This window comes from Silene latifolia, chromosome 11 (genome assembly GCF_048544455.1).
Source record: "Silene latifolia isolate original U9 population chromosome 11, ASM4854445v1, whole genome shotgun sequence".
In the NCBI taxonomy this organism is placed as follows: Eukaryota; Viridiplantae; Streptophyta; class Magnoliopsida; order Caryophyllales; family Caryophyllaceae; genus Silene; species Silene latifolia.
The window spans coordinates 154,165,755-154,191,809 of NC_133536.1; positions in this window are offsets into that span (position 1 = coordinate 154,165,755).

Here is a 26,055-nt window from a genome sequence, read left to right on the forward strand (position 1 = left end):
ATCGTCTCTCCAGATGCCGTTGATTTCAGGATCTCGAAGGCACCTTGGAGGGGTATTCCTTGGTGAGTTGTTTTTGTGAGGGATATTCTTGTGAGGGTAATTTTTGTGGGGGTAGTTTTTGTGGCGTTGATTATTGTGAGGATGATTATTGTGGGGTTTATTATTGTGAGGTGCATGCCAAAATGGTCGCGGGAGCAATCCGTCCTGGTGTGGGTAGTTTTGGGCGCTCGGGGGACTCTCCGTCGGGTGTGGTGGTGGAGGGTTGAAAATAAGCCGACGGTAGGCATCGTCAAGTCGGGTGATCCTCTCGGAGAGACTGGCTATGGCTTCCTCAACCTGTTGGAATATAGTGAGCATGGTGGCAGTACTGAACACAAACACCCCGTCCGAGGGATCTTTCTCCAAGGCATTCACCTCGTCATCAACTGGGAGGATGAGGTGTGAGTAGTCCAGAGTTGGCTCATCGTCGGAGATGGCGTGGATCCCCAGAGGATTTGTTTTGTTGTTTGGCTTAGTCGGCGGGGGTAAAGGCAAATCGCCTTTCTCAATCATGTCTAGGATGATGTGTTTGAGTTTGAAGCAGGTTTCGGTATCATGCCTTTTCCCTTGATGGTACTGACAATAGGCATTGGGGTTCCAGAAGCGGGATTTCTTAGCATCAGTCAGATCCGGGGTGGGTCCGATTGGTTGTAACTTTCTCTGGTTCATGAGCCTCTTCAGGGCACTTGCGTAAGTTGACCATATATTAGTGAACACTCTCTGGGGGCGCTCAACTCTCTTAGCAGATGGTTCAATGAGGTTGACCTCATCGATTTTGTTTGTTTGGCCGTAAGGGCGGGATCCGGTTGAGGTGGATCCTTGGTAGCCTCTGCCATTAGTCTTGGCGAAAACACCCTTCCGGAGGTCATCTTCAATGCGCGTCCCCAGAATTTTCATATCTTGGAAGATCTTGATATTTTGGTACCTCGGCAAGTTGGCATACACTGGGCGGAGATTGTTGACGAACTTTTCCACCAAAGTTGATTCACTTGGTTTACTGACCAATTGAGTACTCACCCTCCTCCAACGGGTTAAGAACTCGGTGAACCCTTCCTTATCGTTCTGAGTTAGGACCTCAAGAGTACGGGTATTGGCTTGGATTTCAACATTATCGGCATATTGTTTGGCGAATTCAACTGCGACCTCATCCCAAGTAGTAAGGTTTTTCGGATCAAGGGGGTAGTACCATTGGCGAGGGATCGGTTCCAAAGAGGACGGAAAGATCCGGGTGAAAAGTTCATGTTTGACCCCTTTAATGGCCATGTAGTCTTTGAAGGCACGGATATGATTGAGCGGGTTCTCCACTCCTTTCAACTTAGGCACATCAGTTAGGGTAAAGTTGTCGGGTAATTGATCCCCAACAGGTTCGAACCTTCGGTTGTTCTCAAGATGGATATTGTTACCCCGGGCTAGGAGCTGTTCTTCCAAGAGCTTTAGCCTCTTCTCAGTTTCAGTCAGAGGTGGAGTATTATGTTCTCCAGCTTCTTTGTTCTCCAGGGTGTTGATACGGGTCTCGACACGATCCAGGGTGACCTTAAGAGCGGTAAGCAGGCTGGCTAGCTGATTAGTCGTGACATCTCTGTTGTTATCATTGTTGTTGTTGTTGATAGACGAAGTTGAAGACGGGGCCATGGCTCTGATGCAGAGAAACGGCTTACATTACAACTCAATCCGACATGGTTCAAAGACTGAACGCAGACAACACAAGGACGAGGCAAAGATCAGACTCAAAAAGACGAGGGTGATCGTGTGTGGTCCCTCGGTGCTGACTCGATTTATGACGTGACGGTGTTGACCGAACTTTTAACATGTGTCCAACGTAACGGCGTGACGCCATTGGACGGGTCTCATGGTGAGACGACTCATAAGTAAAGACCCATAAGTACGTTTGCTTCGACTCGATAGACACGAGGCGAAATTGGAATGGTGGACTGAAGTTTTCAAAAATAGAAATTTTCAAAAAGATTCATTCGTCGCTTTATGAACGGCTTCCGAAGATAGAGATCTCCGCAAGTCGGTCAGTTGAAAGGGTTGTCTTAAGTTTGTTTGCAAAAGACGGTTCGAGTTTGAATCGGCTCGGAAAACGGTTTATTGTCTCCCAAGACGGTTTTTTTGAAATTCAAAATTGTATGTTTTGAAAATCGAGTTTGAAATGTTTGAAGAGGTCTCGGGGACGGTGCATGGTCCTCGGGATCTTGAAAGTGTCTCGAGAAAAGGGTGTGTGCTTTTCTCGGGTTTTGAAAGAGTCATTGTCGGCGAGAAACGGGTTAAAATCTGTGTCTAAACGCGGCGATTATAACGGCGTAAAAAGGTGATTTGAAATGGTTGTGAAAAACCGGGTTTGAAAATCGTCATTACGACAGCCTAGAAAGGCGTGTTGAAATGGTTGTAAAAACCGGGTTTGAAAATCGTCATTACCACGGCCTAGAAAGGCGTGTTGAAATGGTTATAAAAACCGGGTTTTAAAATCGTCATTACGACGGCCTAGAAAGGCGTGTTGAAATGGTTATAAAAACTGGGTTTGAAAATCGTCATTACGACGGCCTAGAAAGGCGTGCAACGGTCGGCGAAAGACCGAGGTTTGAAATGGCCATTATAACGGCGCAAAAGGTGATTTTGAAAGTTTGAAAATGACACGGAAGGACTTATGATCAAGTAGCACATAAGCACTCGAAGTTAATTATATCATGCATTATGCTGACACGGGTTTTGGCTTAAGAGGGTGGGTTACACACCAAGCAATCAAACCCCGATTTGCGAGAGGGATACCAATCCAAACAAAATGTGTAAAGAGGGTGCCCTTGCCTCGTGCTCGAAAGTGATGAAAGCTCTTTGACGAAACAGAAATGTGTAATGTCAATGGTATGCTTGACTCAATCAGGATTCGAAACGCGGGGATGAGAAAACTCACGCCGACGAGACGAGCCAATTGGTCGAAAAGGGTTAGGTTATGGGCTCGGACAAGGAACCCGACCGTGACCGTAATATTAATTAATGCATTCCAACCAAGACCTCGTTCGAGTCTCACCATCTAGGTATCACAAAGACGTAAGTGTCCTAGTTTTTCCCAGCGGAGTCGCCAATCTGTGGACACGGCCACCTACACGCCAAGCCGATCTATTGGACGTATAGCGGTCTTTTGAAAGCCACGCTCGGTGGCGTAAAAATGCTTTCGACCGGATCGTTTTAGATCGGTCGGTTTCGTCTCGGTAAGGGTCTCGAAACGATTAGAGATGTTTGGAGTCGCCACCAAGCATTTGTGGGATGCTTAGAACCCGTTCGAATCCACTTTATACCTCTGTCAAACGAAGCACAAAGCAAGGTTTGACATAGGTACTAAATATAAGGAATTGTCCCTCTTTAGCATCCTATCTCTAGAATGACTCTCGTACGCCCTGGATAAGGTCGTCCACTATCCAAAGTTTCTGAGTAAGAGGTGAAGGTACGTATTGGGAAGCCCTTTAATCAGACACCCAATCCCGCCCGCGGTAGCGGCCTCTACTGATCAATCTTGGTTGGTTGAATGCAAAAGTTGATAAAACGGTTTAAATGCATGAATGCGCATCCAATAATTTAAACCTAACATGTGAGAGCTTTCTAAGTCGGTTGATTTAATCCAGGTATCAAGTATAAGAAGTCGAGTTGGATTAATGATTGATTTGCATGCAAGACGGAAATTAAACATCCATTTACCGTATTAGGTTTAGGGTGCATAACGTGATCCATTTGTCTTGGTAAAGCGTTTTGCAAGTATAATTTTGAATAAGCAAATAGTCATCTGATCCGTCCTATATCCAGGCTAACCGGAGTCGGGATCATCCTAGACTAATGCTGGAAGAGGAACAGGTCCTGTACCAGACGGCTACATGAGGCGCGAGCCAGCCGGTGATACAAAGGGGCCTCCCCTGGTTTTGAAAATGAGAAAGAAAAGGCCTGCTTGAGGCGCGGGTCAGCCTACGGTTATATGTCGTATTCTAACCTTTTGAAAACGTTATCAAACGTGTTGAGAAATGGGTATTTGAACCCGATTTGATTTGGAAGGGTCGCTTAGACCGCATTTGTTGATTTGAGGAACGAGACTCGAATAATCATCATTGTTTTGATGATATTCAGTGTCGGGTTCGACTTTAACAAACTTGACATGAATAGTTTTGAAAATAATTATGAACTAATTGTTTTAAGTTCATTCGGATGTAATTAGTCGATACTCATCATCGTACCCGGTTTAAAATCCGACATGGTATGTAGAACCACGGATGACTTTGTGTTGGTTACTAATATGTTCATTTTGGAAATGTGAAGAAATGGTGAAAGGCTTTAAAATACCTCCCAAAATGTAATAAAAGGCTTTAAAATACCTTTTAAATGTTATTAACCAAATATTATCACCGAAACACGGATTTAACCGTCATGGTATATGGAACCAAGGGTGAAAAATGTTTTATGGTTAAAAGGAATGAAATAAAAAGGGTTTAAAAATATTTGAAATGGTAAAAACCGATTACAAATGTGAAAATGAATTAAAGGGGAAAGTCGAGAACAAACACGGTTGATCTCTGACCTGGACACCCCATTTAGGCGCGGGCAAGCCGGCGAACCAAAGGGCTTCTGTCTCAGGCCAAAAATCAGTTTTGGCTCGTTTATCCCATATTTTGGTTCATGTTATGCACGTTTTAGCATGTTATAGTCATGAAACAAATGAAAATATGATAAAAGAAGGATTTTTACACCCTCATACTTACATGTTTGGTTATGGCGAGTGACCGACGTAAGTGTAACAACTCGTTTGGTCGGAAAAGACTCGGTTTAAAACCGTTTTGGTAAGTAAAAGGAGTGTTTTAAGATTAGTGACGGTGTAGTGGTCGAAGTGGTCGGTCAAGTGATTTAATGTACGATGACGGTACCAAACAATGTGTAAGGCTTGTATTTACGATCGGTAGGTCGTAAACACGCGTCGGATTGTGACTTGAGAAGTCGAGTCGAGAATTTTAAGGGAGAAAAAAGGGGGTGGACACTCGCGTAAGTCTTAAATGGGGGGCATTTAAGGGGTATTTATAGGGAAATGAGTAGTTGTGTGAATTTTGAGCGACGTGGCCTCCTGGGCTTCTCAAAGAGGCGCGAGCCACGTCACGGTTCTTCGAGGTGTGTTGTCGCTTTCACACAAAAACAATCATGATTTTTTCTATCCTAAGTTTTGTAATCACATGTTTGGTACTTGATCATTCATGAATCCGGGAAAACTTAAGGTAGAAGGTTTTAAATGTTTTGTTTTTGGTAGTTGACTCGGTTTGACCCGTTGTTGGAGTCGGGATTTGAATTTTTGAGTCGGTTTTTGGTCCGGTATCGGTTTTGACTCTAGTTAGTGTCATTGCGACCCCGTCGTCGTGCATTAAACACTTCAGGTATTTTTGAAATATTTTGAAATGTTTTATTTTCGAAATCGTTTTAAGTTTTCTGACGTAAAGTTGTACACAAACTGTCGATCAAACGCCGCGATTCCAAAACATGTTGTAGTCCGATAATCATTGGGTGTTTGTTGGAGTCTAAGCAGATACTGGGTATCTACAATATGTCTCATTGGATATGGAAACTTTGTGTTTGTGATGGCACTTGTTAACCTTTTTTTGCACCTACCTTATTCTTCGAAATCCTCTCAGTGGTCATATTGTTTAAACAATGAAAAAGGTATGTCATATTGTGTGTTTGAAGAGCACTTGGTGGGTTCATCTATTTAGATATTCAAGCTGGTTCTCCGAAAAACCTTTCAATAAGTTGCTCCTTGCTTCTAAGTAGATATCTTACATTCTTGCTAATGGAGCAAAGGCAGAATAAATGTCTATTAATTACTTACAAAATTTCAGGTCAATCAAAAGCACAATCAAATGTACAAACCATTGAATGAATAAAGTATGATAAAAACATCTTCATAATGTTTTTGGACAGAAATGGAAATTATTCAGACTTCTGTTTCTTTCATCTTCTCTGTATGATAAAAACATCTTCATAATGTTTTTGGACAGAAATGGAGTCTCATGGTGTCGTGTCAAGTCGGAGGGTCGGAGGACACCATATACACATTCAAAGCGAAATCTCAAAGTGCCATAGCCAGATTGCGAGATTTGCAAGTTTTACAAAAGTTAAACTTAATCAAAGAAACATGCGTAGGCTTTGAAAGTTTGACCTTTTTTAAAATATTTTATTTCTGTCCAACAAATAATTAAGAGACATGCAGCTATAGCCACTTTTAAATAATACCATGAACCAGAATTTTCATATTGAAGCCAGGATCACGAAGGTGATATGATGGTCATGGAAACCACAAGAGAAAACTTAAAATCAATTGGAAACTATTAGCATATCAGTGACATATGTCAGTAAAAAATATTAGTGAGAGAGAAAAATGATTTACTTCATAGTGTATGAGGTTAACAATATGATCTGGACGTAGTTCCGTAGTTCCTTGATTCAACCAATATGTGTGAGCATCTCTATCTGGTTTGGTAAAAAAAGTCGTAAAAAAATCAAAGTGACACCGGAATAACATCACAATAACAGTAGAATAACAGCACAATAGCACGTGGTAAAAAAAAAAGAAAAAAATCAAAGTGACACCGGAATAACATCACAATAACAGCAGAATAACAGTAGAATAACAGCACAATAACACGTGGTAAAAAAAAAAGAAAAAAAATCAAAGTCGTAAAAAAAATCAAAGTGACACCGGAATAACATCACAATAACAGCAGAATAACAGTAGAATAACAGCACAATAACACGTGGTAAAAAAAAGAAAAAAAAATCAAAGTCCTAAAAAAATCAAAGTGACACCGGAATAACATCACAATAACAGCAGAATAACAGTAGAATAACAACACAATAAAATGTGGTAAAATAAGAAAAAAAAATCAAAGTTGTAAAAACAAAATCAAAGTGACACAGGAATAACATCACAATAACAACAGAATAACAGTAGAATAACAACACAATAACACGTGGTAAAAAAAATCAAAGACGTAAAAAAAATCAAAGTGACACCGGAAGAACATCACAATAACAGCGGAGTAACAATAACAGCACAATAACACGTGGTAAAAAAAAGAAAAAAAAGTCAAAGTCGTAAAAAAAAATCAAAGTGGCACCAGAATAACATCACAATAACACCGGAATAACATCACAATAACACCAGAATACCAGCATAATAACATGCGGTAAAAAAAGAGAAAAAAAATCAAAGTAGTAAAAAAAATCAAAGTCGTAAAAAAAAATCAAAGTGACACCGGAATAACATCACAATAACAGCAGAATAACACTAGAATAACAGCACAATAACACGTGGTAAAAAAAAGAAAAAAAAATTAAAGTCGTAAAAAAAAATCAAAGTAACAGCAGAATAACATCACAATAACAGCGGAATAACAATAACAGCACAATAACAACACAATAACATGTGGTAAAAAAAAAGAGGAAAAAAATCAAAGTCGTAAAAAAAATCAAAGTAAAAAAAAAAACACAATTACATCATAATAACACGAGATAAAAAAATAAGAGTAAAAAAAATTCAAGTAAAAAAAAAATCTGGTACAAAAAGAAAAGGAAAAAAGGTAACATAATGAGATAATTAGAGAAAAACATAAGAGAAAAAAAAATCAAAGTTGTAAAAAAAAAGCAACTCACATTAGAAAAAAAAAAGTTGTAAAAAAAAAGCAACTCACGAGGTAAAAAAAAGAAGATAAAAAAAATTAAAGTAAAAAAAAAGTAACATTAGAAAAAAGAGAAAATAAGTAAATGACAGTTGTTTTATATGACATGTAAGATTATATCTTGACCATTCATCTCTAATATAATCTAGTGGTTGAGATTTCAAAGCGCAAACTCACAACTCACCATAACAAACCAAACTCACAAGATCCTAACTCACCATAGAGAGAGAGAGAGAGAGAGAGAGAGAGAGAGAGAGAGAGAGAGAGAGAGAGAGAGAGAGAGAGTTAGTTTTTACTTCCTCCGTTCCATTAGGTTCTTTACGTATTCCGTTTGGGGCCGTTCCATTTGATTGTTTACGTTTCTATTTATAGACATGTTATGAGCTTTAAATGACCAAAGTGTCCTTGCTTTTAATAACCAATTCTCACCCTTCACACCCTAACGACCGACCACAACTGACACCACACACCAACAATCACCGACCACCATTAAAATCCCTACCTAGCGACCACCGCTAAAATCCCCAACCACCCGACTACCATCCGACTCATAAGTGGCAAAATTCCCAACAATCTTGTTATTACTCTCCAAACTCAAATAGGCCTTATCATGATTCAAACCCTCACCCCACTGCCGTTAATTGAACAACAGTCCAATCTCTGTCGGGACGAAGTCGAATCCACAACCTGAAATGACCAAAGTGGACTTCTCAACAGCCTGATCATGGTAAGCCACCTCCACCCTCTCCATGAACTTGGGCTCACTGCAGATGTCACCCTCTCCATGAACTTGGGCTCACTGCAAATGTCCAAGTAATCGGAACCCGCTTCAACCTCAACCCCCGACCATTTTTATTTGTTAATTTTAAAATCCAGATCTATTGAAAAATAATGACGATTCAGAAAAACAAATTACATAGTCGACTTCATCGTCAAATTTGATTTGCTAGAAGTCCTTCTCGTCTCAAGATTCGTTGGATGTGACAACGCCGGCAGTGGCTCCATGTTGGAGTCAGCGGTTGCTGGATGATGTTCATAGTTGGTTGGGACTTGGGGAAGAAATCAGTTGGTACAGTGAAGGGCGAGGTGGAGGTGGTGGTGGTGGAGAAGTTGGACGCGGTGCTAAGTAAGGTGGTCTGGAATGAGGTGATGGTGGGTGTTGGCTGTTGGTAGTGGTAGGTGAGAGGTAGACAGTAGTATAGGTAGAATGAGGGAGTGGGAGACTAATAAAAGATGGAGAGAATGGAGGGCAAATATGACATTTCATAAGATGACCCCACTAAATAGTGTCTCTCCTAAAAACCAGTGCAAAAAGCAAACGTAAAGAACCTACTGGAACGGAGGAAGTATAAGTTTTGTTTCTTATGGTGAGTTTGGGCTTTGAAATCTCAGTCACTAGATTATATTAGAGATGAATGGCCAAGATCTAATCTTACCTGTCATATAAAACCACTGTCATTTACTTATTTTCTCATTTTTCTAGTGTTACTCTTTTTTTTTTTTTTACTTTTTTTTTATCTCCTTTTTTTACCTCGTGTTATTATGCTGTTATTATGTTTTTTTTACGACTTTGATTTTTTTTTTCTCTTATGTTTTTCTCTAATTTTCTCATTATGTTACCTTTTTTTATTTTTCTTTTTGTACCAGATTTTTTGTACTTTAATTTTTTGTACTCTTTTTTTTACCCCCTGTTATTATGCTGTTATTGTGTTTTTTTTTTTGATTTTTTTTTACGACTTTGATTTTTTTCCCTCTTTTTTTGTTTACCACGTGTTGTTATGTTGTTATTCTGCTATTATTGTTATTCTGGTGTTATTGTGCTGTTTTTCTGGTGTCACTTAGATTTTTGTAGCCTTTTTTTTACCACATGTTATAGTGCTGTTATTTTGGTGTTACTGTTATTCTGATGTTATTGTGATGTTATTCCGGTGTCACTTTGATTTTTTTTACTACTTTGATTTTTTTACTCTTTTTTAACCACATCTAATTGTGCTGTTATTCTGGTGTTATTGTGATGTGTAGATACCTCATTTCTGCACCTCCCGCAAACCACCCGGTGATGATTGGGCCGCATGTTTGGTACACGGAATGATTTATGACAATTCGTAAGTTTATCGTCAAGTGATAGCTCAAATACTTGTGTCTACCCCTTGGTCGTCATCTATGTGCCGTTACGGTCGTTTTGACAGTAATTAGAGTACATTTGGAGTCCTGGTCAAAAACCGTCTTCATTTTCTAATAACCGTTTAAAATGCCGAGTCGGAATATTCTGGAATGTTCCGGATATTTCTATTCCATATTTCAATCTTTTAATCTTTTAGCAAAGTATTTTCCGAAATTATATTTTAAATAATAAGGAAATTAAGATCAACCGCAATTCCATAATAGAAACGCGGAAAATCTTTCTTCCGTAGGAGGAAACCTCAGGGGAAAGGACGCAGCACCTGCTGCGCCTCTTCCAAGAGCCGCAGTGGTTGCTGCGCCTCTTCCCCAGCTCCTTTCTGCATATTTTAAGATCTTTTCGAGACTTGTTTTCAAAGTTTAACCGAAACCCTAATTCCTCCGTGTGATTAGTATAAATAGGGACCTTCGCTCCACATATTTCTCACGCGAGTGTCCGCCCTTCTCTTCTCCCTTTGCATTCTAAGACCGTGCTCTTTGCTTATTAGCGTCTACGTGCTTGAACTTTCGACCACGTAAGCTCGGATCCTTCTGAGTATCAGCCTCGTTTTGCATGACCGGCCAATTTGACCAACTCCACTCAATCAAATTAATCAATTTAGTTTAAATTCCTCTTACGAGGGCACTTTCGTCGTACATTCGAGTCGAGCAATCACTAATCGTTAACTTAGTTAATCTTGTTTCGTCAAACATGTAAGTCTGAGGGTGTAAATCCCATCTTTTATTATTGTATTTTATTTTTGTAATCATTATTGTAAGGTTTACGTCGAAAGTATATTTAAAACCGGTTTATAAAACCTTTTATTCAAAACCTTTTTACGGATTAACGGGAGATTGATGTTGAGAAGGAACGCAGCAACTGCTGCGCCTCTTCGAAGGGCCGCAGCATCCGCTGCGTCTCTTCCTGAGGCTGCCGCCGTTCCTGCTTTCCTTCTTCTTCCTTCATCTTCTGTCAATTCGTCTACTTTCATTCTTTTTCTTGTTTATATCTTATTTCATCCACATGATAATTTTAATATGTAATTCATTAATAATTTATCATCCTTTTAACTCTCGACTTAAATCCCAAGTAATTAATATTTACGGGTTTTCGTCATTAAAATCAAATCCGGGTTTTAGTGGTTCGATTCATCAATATCAAATCTCTGGAATTCACTTTTGTATATTTTTTTCATCTGTTTATCGTCATCATCATCAGAAGTTTAACATTGATTAAACCTAATTAGTTAGTTTTAATAAATTTAACTCATAAATAATCTTGTAATTAGTTTTTTAATTCGTTCTAATTAATTTGAGTCCGTCTTTTACTGTTTTTACGACCCATTAATATGTAAATAACATGTTAAATCACTTCTACTTGAGTCGAATATCGATAATAAATCAATAAAATCACCAACGAATATTAACGATATGCAGTTCCGGCTTCACAGCCAGAACTCACCTCGGGAACAGACGCAATGACCACTGCGCCTCTTCCAGGGGACGCAGCTCTGGTACGCCTGTTCCGGGTTGAGTTCTGTCTCTGAACTTCCGTTGTTGCTTTGACCTAGCTTATTAGTTTACGTATTAATCAACTATTATTCGTATTGTCACCGCTAATCTGTTCGTTAAATTATTTTCTCTTTTCTTTTCTCAAAATATCCGTTTTAAATGTATTTTCGACGTAAATCAATCAAATCATTGTAATTATTGTAATTTTCAATTATTGTATTTTCTCGTATTCTTTATTATCGTTTGTTTGTATGTTTTCACATGTAATCAACCTTAATCCTACTTCGACCTAATGTTTTCTAAATTACATGCTCACCGAATTAGTTAATCTTCACATGCTAGGATTAATTTATTGGATGTTGCATTGCATGCATATAATCGACAACATATCAAGTATAGATGATTTTCCCTAATCATTAGTAGAGGCCGCTAACGGCGGGTTGGATTAGGTGTTCGATCAAAAGAGCTTCCTAATACGTACTCTCACCTCTTACTCCAGATTTCTGCGAACATCCGTGTTCATTGGCATCCACGAGAGTCATTCTGAACATAGAATGCTAAGGGTAACGAGTGCTTAGTGTCTATGTCATTACATTGTGTCTTGACTTGACGCGAAGTATTCGAACGGTTTCCAATTTTCCACAATAAATTGGTGGCGACTCCACAAATGCAAACTCTTGTTTTCCGAAGCGACCCCGTAGGCCCGCGTCCATAGTTTGGCAACTCCGCTGGGGAGTAATACACGTGTTGCCAAGGGTGAAACTTGAACAAGCTTAGGGAATAGTTTATACGAGACAGTTGTCGGTTTTCATTACTAGATCTTATTAGATCGTTTTATTTGGCCTTCCTAGGCCCAACCCAACCCATTCGACCAATCGTCCCGTCTAGATGGTCCAAATTCTTATCTGGGCCTAAGGATGGATAGCGATTGATGTCAACCATACCATGATGCTTACTCCTGTTTGTATCAAGGGCTTTCACTACTCGAGGAATTGGACTAGGAATCGGCCTTACTCCTGTTTGGTACAAGCCTCTCCACAGACCCCGGGTTTGATTGCTCGGTATGGCAATCCACCCTTCAAACCAAAACCCTTTAAATGCACTCAGCATACCATTATAATGCATGTATGAATGCTTGTACCATATGTGATCACCATTTCCTAAACAAAACCATGACGAATTTTGTAAAAATCCAAAACCTCTTTCAAAATGTAAATATTTTCGAAAATGGCCCAAATTAGCGCAAAACCAGTCGAAACTCTGTCCGAAAATCGAGTCAAAACTCGGGCCTTTAAGCCCATTTCAAAGCCTCATTTCGAGTCCACTCCTACAAATACATTATAGTTGACTAGGACCGACATTTCAAAACTTTGCCATTTTTTTAAAACCTCACTTGACACAAGTGGCACACTCCCACTTCACGAGTCGAGTCTTTTCTTTGAGTAAGTGTGATAGAATGGTCGATCGTGTTTTTATTCGTCATCGATCTCTTGTCCAGTTTCCAAGATGCCTGAAATTAGCACCACAAGCGACAGTCAACCTCGGAATGCTAATGATCAAATTCTAGCTGCGCTCGCTCGTCTCCAAACTAGCCACACCAAGTGTATGATCGCCTCAACACGATCGAGGGCCACATTGTTGCTGTAGAAACAAGGCTACCTCCTGCAGAAAATGAAGTGTCTAATGAATTTGTGAATGACTTTGTGAATGACAACCCTCCACCTTATGTGGGACCACAAGAAGCCAACCCTCCCGTAGGTCTTGCTGAAGCTGATAAGCGACTCCAATACTTGGAGGAGCAGCTAATGTACCTCAAGGGAGATGATATTTATAGGGAAAACAATCGCAAGTATGAGGCCGTGAGCGCCAAATTGCCAACCAACTTCAACATGACGGATATCCCGAAATTCAAGGGACATGAAAACCCTTTAAACCATATCCGTGCTTTCAAGGACTATATATCTATCAAAGGCATCAAACCTGAGATGTTCTTAAGGATCTTTCCTTCATCTCTTGACACTATCCCTAAGCAATGGTTATACTCCCTAGAACACAAGAAGATTGCCACCTGGGATGACGCCGCAATTGAGTTCGCTAAACAATACGCGGATAATGCCGAGATCCAAGTCAATATGCGCACTTTAGAGGTTCTTACCCAAAATGAGAAAGAAGGTTTCACCGACTTCCTAAGTTGGTGGAGGAAGACTAGTACCCAACTTGTCGAACGTCCAGATGAAGCTACACTCGTGGAGAAATTCGTGGACAACCTGAAGCCCATTTATGCAAATCACTTGAGTTACCAAAACATTAAGACCTTCAAGGATTTAACTGTACTAGGGACGAGAATTGAAGATGACATCCGTAAAGGACTCTTGTCTAAACCAGTAGGTCGTGGATATCAAGGCTCAATAAGTAGTTCTTACGGCTCTACTAGCAAGACTGATGAGGTTAACCTCCTTGAATCATCAAAGAAGAATAACCCACAAAGGAAATTCACGAACATTGGCGATACGTACTCCAATGCATTGAAGACAGGGTAAGCTCCAACCCATAGGCCCTACACCTGATCCAGAAAAGAAATCCAAGTTCTGGGACGAAAATTCATGTTACGAATATCATAGAAGTAAGGGACACGATACAGAGAAATGTTAAAAGCTAAAACATGTCCTTCAGGACATGATTGAAGACGGTCGCCTACCCATACCACCTGGAGGTAAGCCTAACAATACTCAGAATCCTCTTGGAGTTCTGATGATTACAAGTGATGAATCTACCTTAGATTGTTACATCTTATCTCCCCGAAAGAGGAGGTAATCAACGGGATATGGACAGATAGCGAGGAAGATGTCTACCTCCAGGATCTTCCCTTAATCAAAGAATTCGAAGGCATCATAGATGAGATCATTGCCACGCTAGGCACCGCAACCAACTCAAACCAGCAAAAAGGATGGAGAAAGTCAATCAAATGGGAAAACAACAAAGGAAGCCTCTTTAAGCTCACCACTGGAGAAGGAGAGATGTTCAAAGGAGAACTAGAAGACAACGAATTCGAGTCGGAGTCGGAGTCAGAGTCGGAGTCTAGAGAAGTCCCTAAAGAGTCTCCTCCTATCGTCACTCCCACTCCCCTTGTTTCTCCTAGCTCAGCATCGAGTAATAACAGTAGTCTGGGAAATGTCCCGACAGCTGTCCCTTTACCGCCACTGACTACTGAACAGATGGCTTCCTTGTTTCAACTCTTTTCAAATTTTAATATGAATAAATCATATTCTGCTTACTCTTTGTGTTATTCCGAATGCAATTCTGTTTACGATGATAATGAGGATAACCCAGACCCAGACTCAATCGAACTACCTCCCTACATAGCTAAATAAATACTACAAGAGGGGGAAGGGGCACCAGTTATAGAGAACACTGAACCCATAAACGTAGGAACCGAACTAGAACCCCAAGAACTTAGGATAGGGACAACCTTGAGCCACACTGAAAGGGCCAATTTTATAGACCTCCTACACGAGTTCAAAGACGTTTTTGCTTGGTCCTACAAAGACATGCCCGGGATCGACAGGGACATGCCTGGGATCGACTGGGATATTGCCGTCCACATGCCCGGGATCGGATTCCTCAGAGAGAATTTCCGTGATTTTCCTCGTTGGATCTTTCCTAATTCCTTAAACATAATTTCCTATTCGTATAGGTTATTATTTTTTTTGGTAATTCCGTCAAATTACCATATTTCGAGTTTCCTAATCTTACGGGCATGCTTTTCGAGGCGAAATCGACATCTTCGTCAAACCAGCACATTTAACCATTTCTATTTATTTTTCTATTTGGGAGAATCATTTCTCCCATTTCATATTTTATTCCAAACTTACCCGTTCCTTTTTATTTTTCTTTTCGGGGAATCATTTCACTCTCGTTTCACATTTCATTTCAAACTTATACGTTTCTTTTTTTCGTTTTTTTAGGGGGTAGCCCTCCCTACCATCCTGTCATTTTCGGCAAATTTTTTGCATTTTCAGGTCTTTTCTTTTGCGCTAATTTAGGCCATATGTACAAATATGTGTTTTATGTGCATTTCTATGTAATTTTGGCAGCATGACGGCGTAAACCGTCATCTACCAAACCTATTGAAAGCTAACCTGCAGGTACAAACAAGACAACCCAGCAGCAAAGGCACTCAGGCCGTCGTATATACAATCAAAAAGGTCATATGTACATCAAACTGGGGGCTCGTGCCCGAAAGAAAGTCCAAAAAACCAAAATGAAAGTCCTAATGTACAAAATGTATGCGGTATAGCCAAACAGAAGCAACAAAAAACAAGAACAAACTACTGCTTGTCGCCACCTAGCTCAGCAACTCTCGCCTCGAGAGCAGCAATCTCGGCGTCGCGGACCTACAACTCCCACAACAGGCGAGCCGTCTCCTCCTGGGACTGCGCTAACTCCCACTCCAGGTCGCGCTCCCTCTGCAAATAAAAAAAAAGAATGGCTCATGTCAATCATTTCAAATGAAAAAGTTAGAAAATTCAAAAATGAACTAAACGAAAGGTTCATACCTGACATCCTCGACCACCAGCAAGTGCCTCGACGGCGGTAGCCCGTAGCCGGTTGGCTACCTTCCACAAAGCCACGAACCGAGATGGCGCCACTTGCATTTCAATAAACAAAATTCTCAACAAATGGACAAAAGCAGACAAATGTATTCTTATACATAAGCTATTTAAATTGGGGAACTCACCCTCCGAATCAAATGCTGCCACTCGTCCAGGCCAGCATCTGTCACCGCCTCGCCGAAGTCGCGAAGCTCGGAGATTGTCGTCATCCCCGCCACGTCAGTGTACTCAAAGGTCTCGGGGTACGCTGGGGGCTCGACGCCAGCTGCCTCAACCTCCTGCAAAATCCTAACGGTTTGTGTAATCGATGATCATTCATCACGTTTTCAAATCATCTTCGAAGGGAAAATGAAGTACTTACCAGAACCGCCAGTACGCCAACCTCCGGTGAGTGAACGCAGAGTAGTCCTCATCAGGAAGAAGGAGAGCGTCGCCGCTGACGTCTGCCAGGTCAGCCTCCCTCTCAGCATCGGAAGGCTCTCTAAACATCGTCCGAGGAGGATCGATGGGGACCGTGAAGACATCTCGAGAGCACTGGCGAGTCAAATGCTCACCCAAGTACCACACGGGACCCATCGACGTCCTCAACAGCAACCGACTCGAGCTCCTAGGTCGAAGGACCTCAGCCACGAAAGGAGGGATGTCAGCGTAGTCCACCCAAGGCCTAGGCACCCGCTAAGACAAAGCAAACAAGAGGTCATTCTTAGGATCTTTCCTTAAAGAAGTGATGAGTAAGCAAATAAAGTAAAGTGATTAAAAGATAATCACGCCACCCAGCTGCAGGGCGTTCACGTCCCTTCGATAGACATCGTAAGAAGAGCACTGGCTCTTCCTACGACACATCACCCAATCCCTCACAACGGGATAAGATCTCGCCCCCGGCTCCGTCCTCTTGGGCGCAAAGCCCGGAAAGTAGGAGTATACCCACGCCTGCAAAACAAGATAATCAATGGAGTCTTTCGCGATTCGACAAGGAAGAGAAATGATCTTTCATAATACGAAATAAAGGTTCATACCTCCAACAGCAGTCCAGGGCCAACAGTGGCAGGAGAAGTCCCCTTCTCCAGCAGCTCGGGACGAACCACGGCCCTCATATAGTGGGTGAGGACTGCAAAGCCAAGAGTGACCCATACCCAACGACCCAGGTCACTCAAGTCAGAAAGAAAGGGAAGAAGCTTCGTCGACGGCCTCTCCCCCTTGTCTCCAAGGTAGAGTGAAGACAAGAACCACCAAAGCCACATACGAGCTCTCTAATCCGCAGTGCAAGGAGGTGGAGCCTCCTCCCTCCCATCGATCACCGCCATCGTCGGGATATTTCCAGCAAAGTAATCTCTGACGTAGGAGCTCGGCACCAACCCGGGAACCACAGCAGCTTTCGCCGCTAGGTTCCAACCGATCAGACTCCTGACCTCAGCCGAGTCCACCCTCATGGCCGTCAACGGCCACACCACAGCCTCTGTCCCACACGACAAACCAGAGATCATACCGTAGTCCTCCAACGTGACCCCGACCTCGCCGAAAGGCATGTGAAAGGTCGAGGTCGTGTCCCAGAACCGATCAAGAAAGGCTCGAATCAGGCAAAGGTTAGCCCGAATCTTCCTCCCCTTGATTTCCCTCCACGCTCGCACCAAGGCCCCAAAAGCTCCCAGCTCGATGATGGTCTGCTCCTCCGCCGACAGTCTCCCGTAAGCCTCCATCATCGTCGTGTAGCCGAAAAAGGACCTCATGTTCCCGGCCTCCTATTTTGATTCAACGCAAAGCTATATTTAGCTCGAATGAAAGAGAAAAAGGAATGACAAATGAATGACATAAGAAGGTAACTAAGAGAATGATTATTCGAGATTTACCAAGCTCTTCACCGTTCTGTAGGACAGGTGACTCTCCGCTGCCCAGATGAGATGTCGGTTATCCCATATCTCAGCCCACTCGGGCACTCCCCTCAGCTGACGACCACATCATCCGACGTTGGCCCGCCTCGGGGCCTCCTCCTCAGCAGCCTCCTCCTCGGCGACCTCCTCGGCCGCCACTGCAGCAAAAGCCTCCTCCAATGCCTCCTCGAACGTATGAGAAGGGTAAAAACCAGTATCCACGTCCACGGGAGCTCTCCCTGATGTAGAGGCCTAATAACCTGCAAAATTAAAGTGAATTAGGCCGCGTCAAGTGACGGCGAGCCTTAGTTAAGAGGTTTTCAAGCTTTCAAGCTCCGAAATCGCTCTTTTCTCGCCAACTTTGGCCACTTCTCCTGAAACCCGACCTCTCATGTGGTAATATGGGTCAAGTCAAGTCTAAGTTCAAGCCTAGTCATGGGTTTGAGTCGAACTTTCGACAGCATTTCGTTATAACGGTGATTATGCCCTAGAAGAGTGTACTGAAAAAGCTGTCACAAATTAAAAATTCGAGATGGTAGGAATTTTACCCATCACACAAGGATTCCAAATATCAAGTTTCGACACAAATGGGCAATCCTAAGGCTATTTTCGAAGCAGTTTACGACTCAGCTGTGAAACCGTCACAATTTCACTCAAATGCTCAATACTCGATGAAAATTCGAAATGAACACATGGTTATGTTCCTTATACTACCAATTATCCATTTCTAAAGTCAATTTTATAAGCCAAGATAATTTGGAGGAAAAGCCCCAAATTTTCGACAATTTGGGTCGAAAACCCTAAATTTGTCTGCTCAAATCAAGCAAATACGGAAGTTTAATGCAAAAATAAGACACATACCTCGATTAGTCATGGCAAACGCAAGCTTTTGATCAAATTTTGACGGAAAATGGTTAGAATTTGAGAGAGTTTTGAAGAAATTGTGTTTTGTTATTATGAAATAAAACACGATTCTGTCGAGTTTTTACTCGGACAGATACAAAACCAGGAAAGGACGCAGCAGGTACTGCGCCTCTTCCAAGAGTCGCAGCTCTTGCTGCGCCTCTTCCTCAGCTTTCCTCCAATTCAATTTTCAAAAGTTCGTTACAAGTTCGTTATTTATGGGCCCATCTTTGGTGCGCCTCTTCCTCAACACCATATATCGTATATTTGGTCCGTTTGATGTTTATTCTTCATCCGAACCCGTATTTTCGAGTAAACTACGAACTGTCGCAGTACTTTATCAAGACTTCGCTTGCGACAACGAGCGAATATTCTCTGACAGGTGTTTTAACACACCTCAACTATGATCCCCCAGCGAGAGTTCATGACAGCCGATTGTTCCTCTCGAGACATGGAGATTCAACCTCAAGTTTTGCTGGAGTTCACTTGAGACCGACGCAAGCAGATTTAACCCATCAGTTTCTACCGACGTCCTGCTACCCCTTCAATATTGTGTTTTATTTCCCCTCAAAGGAAAAGAAGTCTCAGGTATGATCTCTTCTTATGGCTGGTGATGGGTTAGATGTCGTCGGGTCTCCCAATCAAACACATTTATAATACTCAACATACAACTAGGTAGTGGTAAGTCGAGGTCGATCCATGGGACGGTGGTTACTCAAATTATTCAATCTAATTATGGTTGTGATTGGGGTTGTCACAATTATAATGGGTTGATGATTCTAATCTAATAAAAGCAATAAACAAGCAACAAAAGGAAAGATGTAAATAAATGACTAAAAATGCTAGGATATCATGGGTTCATAAGGAATTCATGGGAGTTGATCATACAAACATGTTTCCTGCTAGATGCAAGCAATTATTGTTGTGATGGATCGAGTTTGTTTATATCTTACAATCCTAGGAAAGTTTGGGTCCCGGAGCCGAATTGATTAGATTGTACAACACCTACAAGTCGACTTAATCCTCCCTACCCAACTATATGCATGGTCTAATGAGACTCGAGTTGGTTTATATCTTACAAGTCTCATTGAAAAGATAAGTGATGGTTGTAAATGCAATGATTTATAGGCTTAGCATTTCATCAAACATAACATGTGCATAAGTTGAAATCACAATAAGCAAGCAAATTAATTATGGAAGCATATTAGATTAAGCATGAATCATTCCCCATGTTTATTTCCCCTAATTACCCATTAATCCTAGCTAAGTAACTACTCACTCATGATCAAGTTTAACATGTTAATAAGGTTGTCAATCATACTAACAAAACCAAACATGATGAACAAGTAATTAAAACATGATGAACAATAATTAAAACAAGGATTAAGAGAATTATACCTATGGAGATCCCAAATAATAATGCAAAGAATAATAGAAGAATTGATGATTGATGGAAGGTTGTCAATCTCCCAATAAACCCAATAATCTTCTAATTACCCAATAATAAACTTGAATTACTCAATAATAAACTTGAACAATAATTAAGGAAAGATTAATGTGTAATTTGTGGAAAGATTAAATGATAATCTATTCTAATATACTCCTAATCTAATCTAAGGAAGGATTGATTTAACCTAATGAAAACTTGATGGTTTGATTATTACAAATGGGGTATATATAGTAGAGCATCATTAGGTTAATCAAGGGTAAAATAGTAATTTAACAATGCTAATTGTTGGGTAGGGAATCGCTAGTCTTTCGGAGAGATGCCGGCCTCTTTTTGCTAGTCTCTCAAGAAATATGCGCGGATCATGGTTCACGTAGCAAGGAAGAACTTCCTGTCCTGCAATACGCTCATCCCATGCTGAAAATGAGCATCCAGAGCTTCAACCCAAGCGGATTGAAATTGACCCGAGCGGGTTCATCAGTATCCTGCTCCAGATAGGCTTGACCCGCGCGGGTTGAGCTGCTATTCCCTTTGTTTTTGCTTCTAAGCCTAAGATGCCTCTATATACTCTTTATTTCTTCTTCCTTGGTCATCATTCTTGCCTCCTCTTCATACTTAGTCCATCAAATATTGTCAATAAGCTTCCAAATATGCGTGAAAGACGGGAATTTCCGCCTTATTATCTCCTTTCCTACAAAACATGTAAAATGCACTAGGAAAGCAAAATAGAAAGCATTTGACGGATAAAATGGTCATGAAATGTTATAAAGGTATGCAAAATAGGTTCAATTAGGGGACTAAATGTGCGCAAATAATGGTCACATCAAATATCCCCAAACCGAACCTTTACTCGTCCCGAGTAAAGAGGTGACAAAAACTAGACCTTTATTTAAACTATCCTAATAATATAGCCGATGTGAGACAATTAGCGGGTCTCACTCTGCCCCTTCAACTCACAACAAGACAACCATGAGGTAGGATGCCTTCTTGCAAGGCAAGGTGGGTCTTGCCAAAATGGCGACACATCCAAACATTAAAGCACACAAAATCAAGCAATGGATGCATCTACAAAAGAATAGCCACTTACCTCATCTAAGTGGCAGAAATTATCTACAAGGAAAGCAATTCAAGGGTACACACTCCTTCATAGATGCAATTTCTTCAAACTACTAAGCCTAGAAGGATACCAATAAATCACCTCCAATTTGTGTCAACCTAGGGTATCTTTGTCCTCAATCGTTAAATGCTTTTGTCAAGAGTAGACTCCCTATGGTGTTAGAAACACTGGAGGATCGCGGAATTCCCCTTCTTGCCTAGACAAGAAGAAGGGTCGTCCCCTCTCTACCATGCACAAAAATGGATAAGATGGATAAAGGGATCAATAGATATTTGAGTTTCATTTGGGAGTTTGCTTTGTTGTTGTTTTTCCCCCAATTTGTGGCATTTGACATTTTGAGAACATTTTCCTTTTCCCATTTCTTTTGATTTTTGGCATTTCAATACTTGACAATTTTTCAACTTTTTGCATTTTCTTTTGAACATTTTTAAAGTCACCCCATATGTAGTGAGGGTGCCTTATATTTGAAGCATAGGAGTTTTCATTTTTGTTACTCCTCTTTTCTTTTGATGCAATTGCAAACTTTTTCTGTTTCTTTTCATTTCTTGAACTCAAATTTTTGAACAATTTTTGTGCCCATTCCCTTTTTGATGACAAAATGTATGGTAGAACATGGATGAATGATGGTTGCATGGTTTCAAGGGTCACCTTGGAATAAACGGTAGCCAAGGAGTTATCACACCACAAGGTACTCTTGACTAGGCCTTAATCCATGGGTCAAAGGATACTAGCATGACACATCCTAGGGTGTTTTACAAGTATTCTAACAAATAAAGTCTTAAGAAGAAAAGGCATCTACTAGGACCTATATACACTTGTCAAGCTTCCCAAGTAGATGGTTTCACAAAAATTTTCTAATATGAAAACTATATGCCATGATGCAACTAACATATATACATCCTAATGCATATGCTTCTACCAACTAGTATGCCAAATAATCTAAATGCAACTCCTAACAACACATAGATACACAAACCGCAACAAGAAAATACACCACATCCTCCTTGACATGTAAGCCCATCCTCCTCATATGAATAATGAAAAAGAAATGGAAGGGAAATAGAGATTAGAGCGATCATACCAAGCGGTCTTCATTTTCCCTTACTAATGCCTCAAATGTAGTGTTGTATCTATGTGAGAAGAGAACAAAAGCAGAAGTATATGCAATTCTACACTACTAAATTAAAGAACATGTTTTTGGTTTTTGAAATTTTCAAATTTTTATGGTTTTTGATTTTATGAAATTGAAAGACATGTTTTTGCATTTTTCAAAAAATTTTAATTTTTATGTGTTTTTGGAATATAAATTCTCATCCCCCACTTTATTTTGGACATTGTCCTCAATGTACATGTAGGAGTAGGAATAAAAAGAAAAACATGTTTTTGGATTTTTGATTTTTTGAAATAAAGTACAAATGCAATGATATGGTATGAATGAATGCATGTTATAGCTAAATGCAATTCTATATGACATATATAACAAATGAATGCAATCTAAACTATATTATATGATGCATGTTTTCTAGTTACCTATGGTCACCTATGATCAAACCTCCCCAAACCGATTTAAACACTATTCCTAGTGTAGAAATGAATAGGTTTGGCCATTAGTAACTATGCATGAATTCTAATCTATATGCAACTATCTAAATGAATCATGTGAGATAAATACAATGCAAACTAATCTAATCATGTGAGATATATTACAATGCAAACTATACATGAGAAATAGGGAAAGAAGGGTCTTACAATCACGATCTCAGTCAAAGCCTCTATCATTAAGGCTATCATCATCTTCACTTTCTTCTTCTTCTTCCTCTCCTCCTCTTTGGTCATCTTCATTCATGCCTTGGTTTGGGAACACAAGGTGTGGTTGCACCCAAGAAGGCCTAGGACCATTAGGATCAATAAACCCTTGTTGTGCCATATGATAATATTGAGGATAAAGGACCAAATAGTTGTCTTCTTGCCCTCGGTGCATCCTAACATCCATGTTGCTTATCATACCCATCAATATATCCATGGCCGATGGCGGGCTACTCGGGCGAGGTGGAGGAGGTGAAAAGGGTCGGTAGACATGGGGGTATGGAGGTATCTCCGCATAAGAGGGCCGAACACCATGAAGGAATGGTGTAAATCCAAGGCTTGGACCTTGGGACGGTGGTGGTGCATGGGAAGGAGTAGAAGGTGCCTCCTCACGTCTCCTAGGTGGTGGAACCCCAATCCTCTCAATGGGGAGGAGGTAGCTCGACATAGGTGCAAGGTAACTCGACCTAGGTGTGATAGGAGGAAGGTCCCAACAAGGAAGGGTGAATGTAGTGCTTTCCTTGGTGTACCAATCAATACCTCCCAAATCATTATATTTGCACCATTTGTGATGCCTAAAAATGACCTTCTCATCAAGTAAAGTATCTCCGGGTAGAGCCACATACCTCCCATCATCATTAAACCCCGGACATAAAGCATCGGCCATCGTAGTCACAAAACCACCCATCACAATTCCCTTTGATTTTGTCGCACCCCTTGATAGATTTCGAAATCGGACAAGTAATTCAAGAGCGGGATTAAAGTTTTACTTTGGCAAACCATGGACATTCAAATATGACTCAAGAAAAGTCATGTTAAGTTGACTCACACATCCCGTGTCACTTCTACCATGAATAGTCCCCGCTATAAATTGATGCCACATCCTAACATTCGGGTGATGAATGCAAAAGGCATGACACCTCTTAAAACACTCTAATTCCAACCCGGTGATTGCTCTCCATAAATGTGACTCCGTGAACCCCATGGGTTTTTCAAGGTCGGTCTCGGGAATCACAAGTCCAAAAATTTCACCAAAGGTACCCAAATGTAATTGATGGGTCTCATTACACAACCTAAATTCCAAAGACACCCCATATGTCTCTCCTTCAAATACTTTGAGACTAGACAAGAATTCCAAGGTGAGGCTAAGATATGTTTCCTCATGCATATTAAATAAAGTCTCAAGACCCATTTCTCTAAATAAGGACTCGGTTCGTCCTTCAATACCATGTTTATCCAAAGTTTGACGACAAATGAAACGAGTGGGTTCGAACTCCTTACCAAGTAGTTTCAAAAATCGTCTCCTATGCTCGTTTTTTATGAATACTACCTCCAGGAAATCATCAAGTTGCTCAATCTCCGGTACTAACTCTTCTTCTTGCATTTGGTACTCCGGTGGAGCATTAGAATTGCTTCCTTTTCTTCTTTTTGATCCCTTAGAAGTAGTAGCCTTACTCTTGCCCCAAAAATTCATTGTTGTAGTCTTGAAATCCACCAAGTATCACTACTCAAGAATGCCACAAATCTTCACAAATAAGAGCCAAACAACCTTGAAAATGCCTTACTAGAACACTAAAAGCAATGTAGTGAAGCTAGAAGGCAAAAATCAAACCCGAAAATCAATTGTTGCTCACGGATTTTTGGAGCCCCAATTTTTGAAATGATGAAAATGGGTGATTTTGAGCAAATAGAAGGTTGGAAAGTTGATTTTTATTGTGTAGAAATGGATTAGAATGATTTTTAGAGTAATTAGATGGTGATTTGGTTGGATTTTATGGTTATTTGGGTGAGTTTTATGAGTTGAGGTTGAGCTTGAAGGTAGAAGATGAAGATGGTAGGTGAGCTTTAAGTGTAGAGTGAAAATGTGGCTGAAAAACAAGAGCATTCACGAGTTATAGGCTGAACACGGGTGGGTTGGAGCTATCCTGCCCGTGATTCTGGGAAAATTCAGCATTCAAAGGGTGGACCCGCTCCAGACAGATATGACCCGCTCGGGTTGACTGAGAACCCGCTCCAGACAAATTCAACCCGCTCGGGTTGACAGTAAAGACGAGCGTCTTTCTTAAAATCTGCTCGGATTCTTTGTCAGGAACTTTTCTTTCTTTTCGTGTCCTTCAATCCGCTCAGATTTGTCCGGGATGCGCATCTTTTTTTAAATCCTAATACGTACCCTCACCCCTTACTCCAGATCTTTGTGAACATCTGTGTTCATTGGCATCCACGAGAGTCATTCTTGACATAAAATGCTAAGGGTAACGAGTTCTTAGTGTCTATGTCATTACTTTGTGTCTTGATATGACGCGAAGTATTCGAACGGTTTACAATTTTCCACAATAAATTGGTGGCCATTCCACAAATGCAAACGCTTGTTTTCCCAAGCGACCCCGTGGGCCCGCGTCCACATGATGTTATACCGGTGTCACTTTATTTTTTTTTTAATACTTTGATTTTTTTACTCTTTTTTTACCATGTGTTGTTGTGCTGTTATTCTAGTGTTATTGTTATTCTGGTGTTATTGTGATGTTATTCCGGTGTCATTTTGATTTTTTTACTACTTTGATTTTTTTACTCTTTTATACCACGGGTTATTGTGCTGTTATTTTAGTGGTATTGTTAATCTGGTGTTATTGTGATGTTATTCCGGTGTCATTTTGATTTTTTTTTACTACTTTGATTTTTTTACTCTTCTTTTACCACGTGTTATTGTGCTGTTATTCTGGTGTTATTGTGATTTTTTTTACTACTTTGATTTTTTTTTGTGTTGTTGCTCTTCCAGTGTTACTCCGATGTTATTCTGGTGTTATTCTAGTGTTATAAAAGATCAGGCTATGTGGGAGCCGAACCCACGTCTATTTGCAAAATTACACATTGTTCTACCACTGAACTAATA